The sequence below is a fragment of the Mustela nigripes genome, chromosome 1 (assembly GCF_022355385.1).
Source record: "Mustela nigripes isolate SB6536 chromosome 1, MUSNIG.SB6536, whole genome shotgun sequence".
NCBI classification, from domain to species: domain Eukaryota; kingdom Metazoa; phylum Chordata; class Mammalia; order Carnivora; family Mustelidae; genus Mustela; species Mustela nigripes.
In genome coordinates, this window is record NC_081557.1 from 98,852,902 (window position 1) to 98,866,309 (window position 13,408).

At 43.2% G+C, this 13,408-nt stretch overlaps 1 non-coding gene across 1 annotated transcript; it reads left to right on the plus strand.

The window, feature by feature from the left end:
• Positions 1–564: 564 nt before the first annotated feature.
• LOC132009488 (U6 spliceosomal RNA) lies at positions 565–672 on the plus strand. The gene has a single exon (XR_009401960.1). It is a non-coding gene; the product is annotated as a U6 spliceosomal RNA (small nuclear RNA).
• The last annotated feature ends 12,736 nt before the right edge of the window (positions 673–13,408 follow it).

A 13,408-nucleotide genomic window follows, 5' to 3' on the forward strand; every position in this document is an offset into this window, starting at 1 on the left:
GTCAACCCTACTGCCTGTTCATTTAGAGATCATCTTTCCTCTACTTCAAGTTGAGTACCTAGCCTTCTGCACTGCTTTCAACAGGCTGGGCTGGGAACAGAATTCCTCCCAAATAATACGAGCACATGTCATCCTAAACCCCCCATCCCCCTCCTCCATGCATCCTACGTATTGCCTGGGGTCTAATGTTCTGAGCACAGCTCTGGAGAGAATCCATGGATGTGAAATCTGAGTTCTTTCTTACAACATTCAGGTCGCCACAACCACGGTCCCTAACCCTGCCATGCCTCGAATCCTTCCCCTGGCAAATAACTATAAATAATAGCAGGATTTGTATGAAGATAAAGTAAGATAACTTCAGAAAAATGCTTAGAGATGAGTCTACCCTATATGAAGTACCTAAAGGTACACTATTTTATTAAGTCAAAATAAGTCATCTTTTGTTTTCTGGGGTTTTTTGTTTGTTTGTTTGTTTTTTACAGCAGAACTAAGGGAAAAGCTAAAAGGAAATTCTATAGACATATAAAAGGAGACACAGAAAATATATGTAAAAACATCAAAATTGTGCTCGCTTCTGCAGCATGTATACTAAAATTGGAACCATACAGAGAAGGCTAACACGGATCCTAAGTCAGGATGGCACACACAAAAAACAAAACAAAACAAAAAACACCCCATGAAAGTTACCTACAATGGTTTTGCCAGTCAAAAACTGAAAAGAACACATATTCTTAATGTTTTGAAGTATCTCCTTCCAGGCTTTCCCTATGCACATGCACACCCCTCCTTTTTGAGACATACACATTTAATCAAGGTGCTCCTCCTTGATAACCTGCTCCTTCTTACCTTTCTCTCAAATGAGAAATATCCTGCAAAAATATGATTTTGTAAATGTCTCAGAATATTCTTAGAATTAATGGATCATGATGTATTTTTCCATTCCTCTATTTTAAGACTACATTTAAAAGCTAAATTTTATAAAGCTAAATTTATAAAGCTAAGTTTTTAAAAATTGTTCTAACCATAATTCCACGAACTATTCTAACAATCATGATGACTTCTTTGAAAAGAACAGCAAACACTTCAAAACACACTGCTTCTGCTCTCTCCTAAGTATCCAGATCACTGCCGTTGCAATTATTTTTAAACCCTGTGGTCAAAGCCGCAAAAAGGGAGTGAAAGCTAAAATGCCTTTGTAGGTCTCATTCTCTCTTTCGCTGCCTTCGGAGACTTGAAGTTGTAGCCTCCTTCGCTCTTCTGACAGCCATTAGCCAGCTAAGTTCAGCTCAGAGTCCAGAGCTGAGTGGAACAAGGTCTGTAAAGAAAAATGTCAAATATCTCCATGGCGTGTCTTTGTTATCGGCAGAGCTGTGCAAAATCCATGTAGAACGACTACCGCATAAAACTTGGTTAACTGCAAACATTCCTTGTCCTAGGGCCAGACAGCAGAGACACTCAGCTTTAACCTTGCTAATGGTTTAGAGAACGCACACTGGGTACACTTTGCCCATCTCGTTTGCTCTCCTCTCCAAAAAGGCTTTGGCGATTCTGGGGAAAAGACACGTCCATTTTATTTGCAAAACCTGCTAGGTTTCATTTCATTCCATTTTAATAAACATCATCCAGAACCTCCTACTTGCCAGGAGCTCACCTGGTGCTGTGTGAGGAGGAAAGAGAAAAATACAAAGATGAAAGAAACAGGTCTTTCTGCCCTTGAAGAGTTGAAAATCTATTAGAAAGCAGTAAGATGTGTGAGCAAATAGCTTTAGTTCCAGGCAGAACGAAATAAGGCTAAACAAAGGAGCACATATTGTGCCTAGTGATTGCAAAGGAAAAACGGAAATCATTTAAGCAAGAAGAGGTCACATTTGAAGTAAGCCTTAAAGGATGTGTAGGCTTTTTATAGGGGGAAAAGAAGACCGCAAAACCATTAATGAGTCTCTGCTAGGCATTTTGACTTCTGAATCAGAGATTACACTAAGGGCTTCTGGAAACAATGGTTTGTTAGGTAAAAAACAAAACAGAAGAAAAACCACTTTGACTAGAAATTATTATCACTTTGTTATTAATGAGGAATCCAAGTAATCTAGTGAAGATTCTGCCTATTAAGAAGAGTAGGATTGGGACTGGACCTCCGACTGATCGCAAGCCAGCCTGGGGACTTTCGAGACCAAGAAGACAATACCAGAATGAGCGTGGAAGTGTGAGAAGGCAGGGTGGCTTCAGAAAATGGCTTACTTTCTATCTTAAAAAACAAAAAACAAAAGACAAAAAAAAAAAAAAACAAGGACAAAACCAAAGACCTTAGGTAGATATAATATCTCTCCCCTAAGAGAAGAAAGGATGTATATCCGGTAGATTGGTAGATCGGTAACAAATAAATCATAAAGTCTCGGGGGCATAACAGGGAAAGGGTTAATTCCTGCTTATGAAAACCCGCAGCAGGTACAGTGGCTCTCCAGGGCGGTGGCCCCCTAGGCGGGGACACGCGGATCTGCACAGCTGCATCACACAGCTGGACCTTCCAGAGCATTGGCCACAAGCAAACCAGCCACACCATCCACACAGCCACGGAAGGAAACGGAGAATGCAGAGAACCCACAGTTCTTTTTCCCTTCTCTACTGTGGCCTTGAGGGACACACGTCACTGCTTAGAGCCCCCAACCAGATCTAGTCACCTGGCCCTAAAATAACGTCATCTTCCTACATGCCCAGGAAGAAGAAAAGGAAAAGGGATTTGGCGAAAGCAAGGCATGGTTCCTGGTACACAAGGCAATGGTAATTTAGGATGTATGTGCTTTTATGAATTTAATATATAAATTAAATAAATACATAATGCGATTTCTATTATACACTACATATAGAACATATTTTGTAGACACCATATATTATATATTATAACAATATATAACATATTATATAGTACTGTCATATGTTATATATAATAATTCATATAAAGTGAACTCCAGATCATCCCTATCTTACAAGAGAACAGATGGGACTTTGTAAACCCTCCCCCCCCAGCCAGTGCAGGACTGGCAGCTGCTGAGTTGGGAGCATATCCCCCTAGGCCAGGCAGCTCCTACCGCCTGAGGTCAGTTCTCTGGAGGAAGGGCGGCTGTGAAGGTTTTATATGTGAAGCTGGTTATGCTGTGGTCTCTAGTTACCCAACAAAACACTGGGTGCTGCTGTGCGGGTATCTGCAGATGTGAGGAAGGTCTATACTGTTTACTCTAAGGAAGGAAGATCCTGCTGGATAATCTGTGTGGGCCTGATGCAAACAGCAAGGAGGCTGTCAGAGCAGAGCTGAGGTTTCCCTGAAGAGCAAGAAACCCTGCCTGTGGACAGCAGTTTTGGGCAGATCTGGCCTGTGAAGTCTAGCGCGCCGGTCCTGACAGCCTGCCCTACGGATTTCTTCAGATATGCCTAGCCAGCACTCGCAATCGTGTAAGCCAGTCATTAAAATCAACCCATCAGTCAATCAATCTGTCTCTCGTTCCCTCTCTTGTTTTGTTTCTCTGTTGGAACCCTGAGGGGTACAGCAGCTGAGGCTGAAAGCAGCTGGTGATCAGTGCACTGCTGGGTAACGGGGACTGGATGATACCATGGACTGAAACCACACAGCTCCCGGGACAAGGGGCAGAATTTGCTGAGTCATGGGCCACCTTGACAGGAGGAATGATTGCAAGGAGGAAGGAGTGAATTTTTCTTTTTGAAAAAACACCTGTGCTCACTTCTGAGTCATACATTCAAAAGGCAATATATGCCCCAAAGAGGAGACGGAGATACTCTTTAAAAATCTGTCTGAAGGCAAGTAGCACGAAGACACCTACCATTTAAACCTTACCCAAAGCACTGTGCGGTCACTAGCAACTTACCTTCTATTACACATTGGTCAAAAAAAAAAAAAAAAAAAAAAAATCCAGTAGCTTTCCATTATCCTCACAACCTTAGACGCCTTGTGGTTCCCTAGCTATTTCCTTTGCTTTTCTATACCTACTAATGTATTTGAACAGACATCGCCACAAATAATGCAAAATGATATGGCTTTTTTTTTTTCTCTGCTAAGGATCTAGTGTGGATGGTTTGAAATGGAAAAGTTCAGTGTATCAGCTGGGAGGAGAAACTATTTTCTGGTGGCCTTGCTGTGAAACCAGAAGACACAGCTGGATATAGTACGGCGTTGCATACAGCGCAGAGCAAATTCAGTAACGCAGCCCGTCTGCTAAACCGCCAACAACACTAACCAGAAACCCAGGAACAGCTAAGCCAAAGGACACAAGGATAAGCTGAAAAGAAGAAATAAGGAAAAATAGAGAGGTAGGAAAAAATAATGAATGGGAGGGAAAGTCTTCATCCTTCATTAAGATAAAGCAAAACTAGAGAGAAGCTATTTGATTGCTTCTAATTAGCAGAAGAAATATCTTAAGAAGTTGGAATTTTATTTAAAAGAGTGGAGAAGACCAGTGGCTGAGGGTTGGAGGAAAGCAGAGTCCTGAAGAGCCGCCCGCACGGTAGAAGTGGAAGGAAGAGAAAAATCCAGGAATCCCAACGCCCAGGAATGAGTCTCTGATACGAAATCAAAGGTGTTTGGAAGCGCAGCTCCCTGTGTGTCATTTGTTGAGCTTTACAGGGAACCTCAATGGCAGTGTTCACCGTCAGTGCTGCTCCAAATGAGGACAGGGGCTCGGTCCGATGACGAGAGGCCACAGAGGCTGGACTCTGACCCAGGCCTGATCCCAGGTCAACAGCACTGCAGAAACAACCACCATCGTTGGCTGCGGGCATATTACACTTTACTGCTTCGCTAGGATATACTGAACCCTTCTCTGGTTTCAATATCTCAAGATGGCATTTAAGTTTGGTTCTCACTTGAGATAGAAACTCCTCCAAGAAAGCCCTAAGCTAAAATTTGAGCAACACCAAAATAACAGTGGCAGCACTAGAGAAGCTCTGGGTCCCTTGGGTGTGACCTGTTGCTGGGAATGGGCCCTTCTCTGTGTGTTCCACTCCTTCCTTGGACCATTCCACATCCATCTCCCATTCCCGCAGCCATGATTCTGGTATTCTCCATTTCCAACACGTGGGTTTTTTCCCAGGACACCAACTGAGAACCCTATAATTAACTCAATTCTGACAGTAGTACCTGGAGATCGCTCCGGACCCCACATGTTAATACACTGATCCTACAAGATGGAACCCCCCTCCCTCCCAATTCAGATGCCTGGTACAGATCCGGGTTGCCCCCTGTGCATCTGGCCCACTGGCTGCAGACCAGAGGCCCCAGTGACTCCCTCCTTGGGTTCCACTACTTTACCAGAGCACTCCCAGAACTCAGAGAAACATTTCACTTACTGGATTCCCACTCTCCAATAAAGGGATTTAACTTACACAGATGGATGCACAGAGCGAGGTATGTGGGTAGGGCATTAGTTCATCATTCTTCCACATCTGCACGGGTTCACCAGCCTGGAAGCTCTCTGAAACCCATCCTTTCTGGTGTTTCATGGAGGCTTTGTTACAGGATCATGATTGATTAAATCATGGATGACTGGTGACTGAACTCAATCTTCAGTCCTTCTCCTCTCCCTGAAGGTTGAGGGGTTTGGTTCCCTTGGCAACCAATTCCCATTCGTAGCTTTCCAAATTCATCTCATTAGCATAACTTAGGAAAATCCAAGGTCTTTGGGAGCTATGTGCTCAGACCCGTGGATGAAGACCAAACATGTATTTCTTATCATAAATATGATTCCACCTAAAATATGCCTTTTATAAAACTTCTTTGGACTGTTGGAGCACCTAATATGGACAGACAGATTGTAAATCCCCTCAGAAATAAGAATGTAGGACAGAGAAAAGATAGTCCATGAGAAGGGCAGTAACGGCCACCAAGTGAGACTGAATATACAAATAGACAATGGCCAGTCCATATATGAAAATGACCAAATATGACCCACGACCCAGAGCAACCTGCCCAGGAAACCAATACCCTTAATTGCAATAATCAGTCAAGGAAGCCAGATGCTGTCCTCGGACCTGCAGGAAGCCAGATTGCTATCTTACTAATAGTTCAGGCGAATGTGCAGTAACTTCTCTTAACAGTCAGTTCGAAACGACAAGACTTGATTCATAAGTGACAGCTCCTCTAATCCTTGTCCTGCCTTCTAATTTAGGACCAACCAGGCCCCAGTTTATCACAGTGTCCTGATGGGGTCAGCTCTTTTCTTTTTCTGTGGATTAGCAAGTCACCTGACTGGGGGACACAGATTCCGTAGGAAATGGAGAGAAGGGTGGCGATCGTGCTTTCCCTGAAGGGAGCAGCTGGTAACCTCAGCCCGTTGTGTCGAAGACTGCCTAGAGAGCAGAGAGCTGGCTCAGGCCGGTCTCCAACAGATGACTGTGTTTATCTTCCCAACTCCACTGTACTCACATCACCTCCATGGCTGGAAATCAGTACCAGCCGGAGCGCTGACAGCACAGAAATTGGCAAATGCTCCCAATGGGGATTCTTTTTCCTCAACGGCCAGATGTGAAGCTTCTATCATTGAACCCTGAAATACCCGTCAAGTGTTCCTGGGTGCCTAACATTTCACAACAAGCAGAAAGTCAGATGTCTTTATGAACATTCTCAATTTTTTAAGTGTTGACCAATCAAATGATATTAAAATATTAAAAAGTTTTTAAAATCATGACAAAATAAACATCGTTGTGGGCCACGTGTCTGCAACCTCTGCCATAGGTCAATGCATCAGAGCCTTGTTCATGCCTTCGGGTCTCTAATGTATACCGAGGAACATGGAGCAAGAGTCCCCGGGGAGCCCAAGGACATCTGTTAAATTCCACATAGTGAACATTTATCACAGGTCATTTCTTCGCATCCTTAAATGTGCACCAACATTTATTATTGCATGCTAAGGAGTCACTATAGATAAGAAGAAGTCCATTTTAAGGCTGCATTAAAAAAAAAGAATCATTCCATCTGTTAAATCAGAGGAATTCACAGATATTAATGACATATCCCTCTTTTGAACAAAAACGTACTTTGTAAAGTAGTCAAAAGGCATGAAATTACTATAATATATATATATATGTGTGTGTGTGTGTGTGCTAACGACTACTTGCACACAGGTAAAGGAACAAAACCAGTATCTAGATGGTAGGACGGCCCTTCCACAAACAGTAACGGAAGCCCAAAAGCAAAACACTATCATCAATGTTGCTGGAACCGGAAGAAATGACTAAACGCTGAGCTGAAGTTAACACAATGACATTGTTGGACTTCACTGATGCCAGAGTGTTCACCGTCAGAAGAAACACACATTCTATCCTGTAGAGGTCCTTTGCTGACCTTGCCAGAAGCATCTGGTTTAATCCTTCCTCCTCACCTTCTGGGTGTGGGCCCAATTCTTCGTCATCATCCATTATGGCAACACTATGTGCTCCCTAAAATTTCAGTTTTTTTCCAATTTGAACGTTCTGCCAACCCGCGTGGTGATCATTCATTTTACCCGGCTTAGGGACTGCTATCAGGGTGTCCTACTGTGGTATAAGCGTGTTATAAAGACAGACCTACTCATGTTAACCACTGTCATACTGGAACAGTGGACGGTGTTAGCTCAGAACCTGTAACGTACAGGGGATCTATAATCGCTTGGTCCCTGCTTTTCGGTGACTTGCTCTCCAGACAAGACAGGAGTTTCAATAAGTTTGATGAAAGATAAAAAATAAAAGTGAGAAGCTCTATACAGAACTGTCTAAAATGCGGTGACATTTTAAAGACTGAAACTTAATTGCGCTGGCTCCCCACTCCACAGTCTCTTTTCACGTACAGACCGTTGCAGTGCACGGTAAATGTTTCTCGTTCTTCTTTGTTTACGGTACGGATGAGAACTTCAACAGCTAGGTTGCACCGTGATCTGTCTTCCATACCCTTATAAATTTTCGGTCCTTACTGCCCGCAGAACAGTGTCCTCATCAACTCCGAAATGGAAAGCATTCCAGGATAGAAATTCTTATCCTTTTACTTTAGTGAACCTGTTAAAATGATCTGAAAATCACCTGGACTCTGTGTTGCCTTTATTAGTGGCCCAAACTCCAAAATTAAGATGACACCGAAATTCTGAATATTAACATATCACTGTAATTGAATAGACGAGTATGCTAGTCCTTATTAATATTCTAAACACCTAACTGCTCTAATAAGCAATTTAAAGGCGTGCTGAGGCAGACAGGAGAAGGCAAGAAAGAAGATCTCAGTCTCCTGGGCACTCTGAGAAGAACGGGTTATCCAGCCAGTTCAGATTTTTATAGAATGCACCTTCAGGGCCATTTGGAAAATATTCATCCTCAGGGTTCATTCATGGGATGCCAACATGGCTCAAGTTCTCGTGACACTGTGTATTTAGATTTTTTTTTTAAGCCACCTAATTCAAATAAGGGGCAAGTTCTTTCTCTACCAGAAACTAAAAACAATGGCCCAGACATTGATAATGCTGACTGTGGAGAGAACAAGGACACTAATCAGGGAGGGGGAAGGGTTAGAAGCTAATGGGAATCCAGTTAGATCACTGCACATCCTGAATTCCAAGACTCTCAAAGAGAGAAGATTCTGGCCACATACTTCCTGGCTTTGCTTGGGAAGGAGCTGAGTTTCTCCTGCCTCGCCCTAGGTCACACCTTAGGAATAATTTCATCTGGGAAGACTATTCCCCCATCAGGTATGCCTCTCTGCTCACAGGGTACCTTTCAGTTCCCTACCTTATGGCCTATCACGTTTTAGAATGATTGCCTGTTTAATTATCTCCTTCGACAGCCCCTTGAGGGCAGGGATCATTTCTGTCTTGTTTGACGTTCTACTACAGACTGAAGAACAGGGCAAGGCACATTGTGGTATTAAATAAATATTTACAGAACAGATACAAAAAATTGGCCCTCACTGCTCCAAATTATCTGAAGACCATCAACCTCTTCTTGTATTTCACATTTTTATAAATTTTTAAATGTATTTCACATTTAAATATTAGGTGTACTAACATGAGACTTTTAGTGATGGCCCTGTCCTATTTGTGCAATTATGGCAAATCACTTGCTTTTTAAGATTTGAGTTTTCTCATTTGCAAAATATAAGTATGTACTCAATTGATCCTTTTCCATCTTGAACAAAGATTATTCAGCAACCATTCGCTGAGATCCAAATATACACAAGGAATTAGAGTCCGTTGAGGCATATTCATTCATTCAGCAAATATTTTTTGAGTACGTACCATATACCAGGCACTGTCTAGACACTGGGGATATAACAGTAAACAAAACAAAGATACTTGTCCTTGTGGAGTTTATATGTTGGGGGTGGGGAGACAGTCCACAAACAAATAAGTTAAAAATACAAAACATCAGATCATATATTCTATGGAAAAAAATAAAGCAGGAAAGGGAGATAAGGGTACAAGAGGGTGGAGAGGGGGTTTAGGGGAAAGCTGCAATTTCTAGTTGAATGATCCGAGAGATTCTTCCCTACAACTTTTGAGTAATGAAAGGCCTGAGGTAGTGGGGAAGCCACTGATGTATTTGTCTGGAGTCTGATCATAGCAGAAGAAATAGTAACTGCCAAGTCCTGAGGAGTGAACCTAACAGATGATCCCTCGGTTCTGGGCCTAAACAACTGGACGGACAGGACTGTCCCTGGGTGAGGGGAGCGGGCTGTGGAAGTGCGGCTTCGCTAGGGCTGTATGTAGGAAGAGAAAATGTGAATCATCAGAGTATGACATGATTCAAAGACTAAGTCTTGGGGCATTCCAAAGTTTGGAAGTCAGGACAGTGAGAAAGAGCTGACAATGACAAGAAAACAATAAGACATAATAAACTTTTTTGTGTATTTTGTTTTCTAACTAAGAAGAGCAACCAACAAGGTAAGCCAAAAACAAAGAGTGTAGAGTTCAAGAGGCCAAGAAGGAATGGTGTGTAAGAAGGGGACTATGCAAAAGGCAGCTGATAGGTCCTGTAAGGTCTAAACTCGGTATCAAAGAGGTGCACGGTAACTTTGACAAGAAGAGGTTCAATGGGTAAGTAGGAGGTGAAAGCTCAAATGGGGTGGATTCAAGAGAAAATGGGAGAAGAGAAATCAGAGCTAATATATACAGACAATTTATTTGGAAATATTTACTATGAAGGAGGCAGATAACGAAGAGCAACTGGAAGAGATATTAGGGTCAAAAAAAGGCTTTTATATAAATGACTTACACAAGTCATTTATAAACTGAGATTATGATCAACTAGAGACAGTAACACTGACCATTCATGAAAGAAGAGGGGTTTACCATAAATACCTCCTGGCATCAGTGAGAGGGCACAGGACCTGACATTCAAGTTGAAGAATCGGACCCAAGTAGAAGGCGGCTTGGGTCATCCATAACCACAAGCCAGAAGGCATAATAAAGGGGCACAAGCCAAGTGTGTAGTTTAGTGGTGATGACGAGCAACGCTGGCATTCTTCCCTCTTTGCTTTCGTCTTCTCAGTGAAAGAGAAGCGAGGCCAAACCCTGAGGTAGATGAGAGTGAGGACTCAGAAGAGTGAAGATACCTGGAGGCCTTGGAACGCAGCATGCCACTGTCGTCAGAAAGAACGGAGGGATGAGAGAACTAAGAGGATACAATAAGTCTGAGGGCCACACAGAGGGCTTATGTGATGTGACTAGTTATGAAATTAGGTTTCAGCATACGCACTTGGGGGAGCACACACATGCCATCTCTAGCAGTCATGTTTAGGAGTTCCCCAGCCCATGTGCAGTTATTGGGGTACAGATATAAAATAAGTGGAAGGCTGGATTTAACCACGGCAGGGATTTTGCTAGGCAAGGATGAGAGGCAACAGAGACTTGAGGGTATGTGTGGGAGACAATTTATGGTGACGAAGCATGGAATTTAAACTGAGTAAGAGGGCTGGTAAGGTCATGAAAGGGTTACGTTCAGTGATATCAATGGGTTGTAAGTCCTGGAAATTAAGACACTTGGATGTGAGGTATGTTAGTGGGTGAACTGGAATGAACAGGTACTTGAATCTGAGTCAGTAGAAAGGTTGACTTTATTGGAAATGACCAGAGAGAACTGTGGGACTGGGTAACCTGGGTGTGGAGGATATGAGGTTACTGAAGGCGAGGTGGCCCTGTACCTAACATTCCAGGATCTCCAACCATGCTAATGTGTTGATCCTGCAAGAGAAGCTGCTGCCCCTTAGTACAGAGCTAAATATGCATCTGGCCCACAGGTCAGAAAAGATGGGAAAAAAAAAAAAATCCAGGGGAAGGTCAAGTAGTTTCAGGCACGGTTGATGCCACACCCTAACAAGGTAGCTCCAGCAAATAAGCAACGGTACATGGAAGCTGCAAATCTGCTGTCTCCAACTACTGAGTATAGAAACCAAAGTGGCTGTAATTTTACTTCTGCCCAACAATTTTCACTCTAAAAACATCTCTATTGTGGCTCACTTTAACCAAAAATACACAGAGAAATCTGGGAAACGGAGGTGAGCCTAGGCAAGCTGACATGTGACAAGGCCACCGCAGTGCACACCTTGCCGACCTGGCAACCATACACCCCTCTTTAGAACAAGGCCATACTAATTTCCAAAAAAAAAAAAAAAAAAAAAAAGAGTAAGAAAGATATGCTTCCACCTAACATGAGACAGGTCCCACCTACAAAGGAAAACATGCTAACCTTTTCCCACCAAAAAGGAGGCAAAGTCCTATTTTTGTGTTTGGGTGATGTTCATGCTTTTCTTAAATTTATTTAAATTCGATTGCTTAAAATATAGCATATTATTAGTTTCAAAGGTAGAGTTCAGTGAGTCATCGGTCTTCTATAACACCCAGTGCTCATTACATCACATGTCCTCCTTAATGCCCGTGGTGATGTTCATTCTTACAGCGATCTACATTCCTGTTATTTAAGTCTGGTGTATAAAGTTAACTGTTGGTAACACATCCTATATTAGATGGGGGTGAAATGGGAGAGGAAGAAAACAAGGATATTTGGTTAATATATACATGAGCACATCAAATAAACAAAGAGATATTCATAGCTACGACACTCTCTGATGCTACATTTGGTCACATTGTTGTAACTGGTATCTACGACTGCCTTCCTCTACTAGCTGTTCCAAAGTCCTCCTGCCCTTGGCCCGACCTCTGCTGACCCTGGGTCCTTGCCTATATTTGGTTATCTTTTGTAGCACAACAAAATATCCCCAAACCCCAATAAATATTTATTGACTCACAGCTGCTGTGAGTGGGGAATTAAGAGAGGTCTAGAGGTGACTGTGGTTCAGGATCTCGTGCAGTCTCTGCCAAGATGTCATCCAGGGCTGCGGTAATCTGAAGGCTTGACTGGGGCTGTGGCACGTGCTCCCAGGGAGGCTTATTCACATGGCTTTTTGCAGAAGCCTCAGCCCCTTGTGTGGTACTGGAGAGAGGTCTCACTTCCCCACCACATGGAATTCCCCACAGGGCTTGTGTGTCCTTCTAACATGTCATCCGGCTTCCCCCAGAGATGAAGCAAGGTGGAAGACACCATGTCTTTATGACCTACCCTCAGAAGTCACACTGTCACTTCCACCATATTCCGTCTGCTAAACAAAAGTAGATATGGTCCACACTCAAGGGAAGGGGGATTTAAGTTCTATGTCTTGAAGGGAGGAATATCCAAGAATTTGAAGACAAACTTTAAAAGCCTCATGCCCGTCAGGAGTAGCTCACATGCATTATGTTAACAGTCTTCTTATCGTTCTTCCAGATCCCTGTGGCATCAGCGGCAGTTCTTTCTACCCAACAGCTGAAGGGATTATTTAAAATGCAAATCAGGGGCCCCCAGGTGGCTCAGATGGTTAGGCATCTGCCTTCAGGTCAGGTCATGGTCTCCAGGTCCTGGGATCAAGCCCACAGCAGGCTCCCACCTCAACAGGGAGCCTGCTTCTCCCTCTCCCTCTGCCTCTCCCCCTACTTGTGATCTCTCTCTCTCTGTATCTCTTCATCTCAAATGAATAACTAAAATCTTCAAAAAAATAAAATAAATGCTGGGGCGCCTGGGTGGCTCAGTGGGTTAAACTTCTGCCTTCGGCTCAGGTCATGATCTCAGGGTCCTGGGTTCAAGCCCCACGTAGGGCTCTCTGCTCAGCGGGGAGCCTGCTTCCCACCCCGTCTCTCTCTGCCTGCTGCTCTGCCTACTTGTGCTCTCTCTCTCCCTCTGTCAAATAAATAAATAAATAAATAAATAAATAAATAAATGCAAATCAAATCATTTGGCTTCCCTGATTGGAGCCTTCTGACAGCTTCCCATTACACACAGAATGAAACCCAAATGGTTACCAATGCCAACAGGCTCTTATGAGCAGGCCTCTGCTAAGCTCTGTGACCTT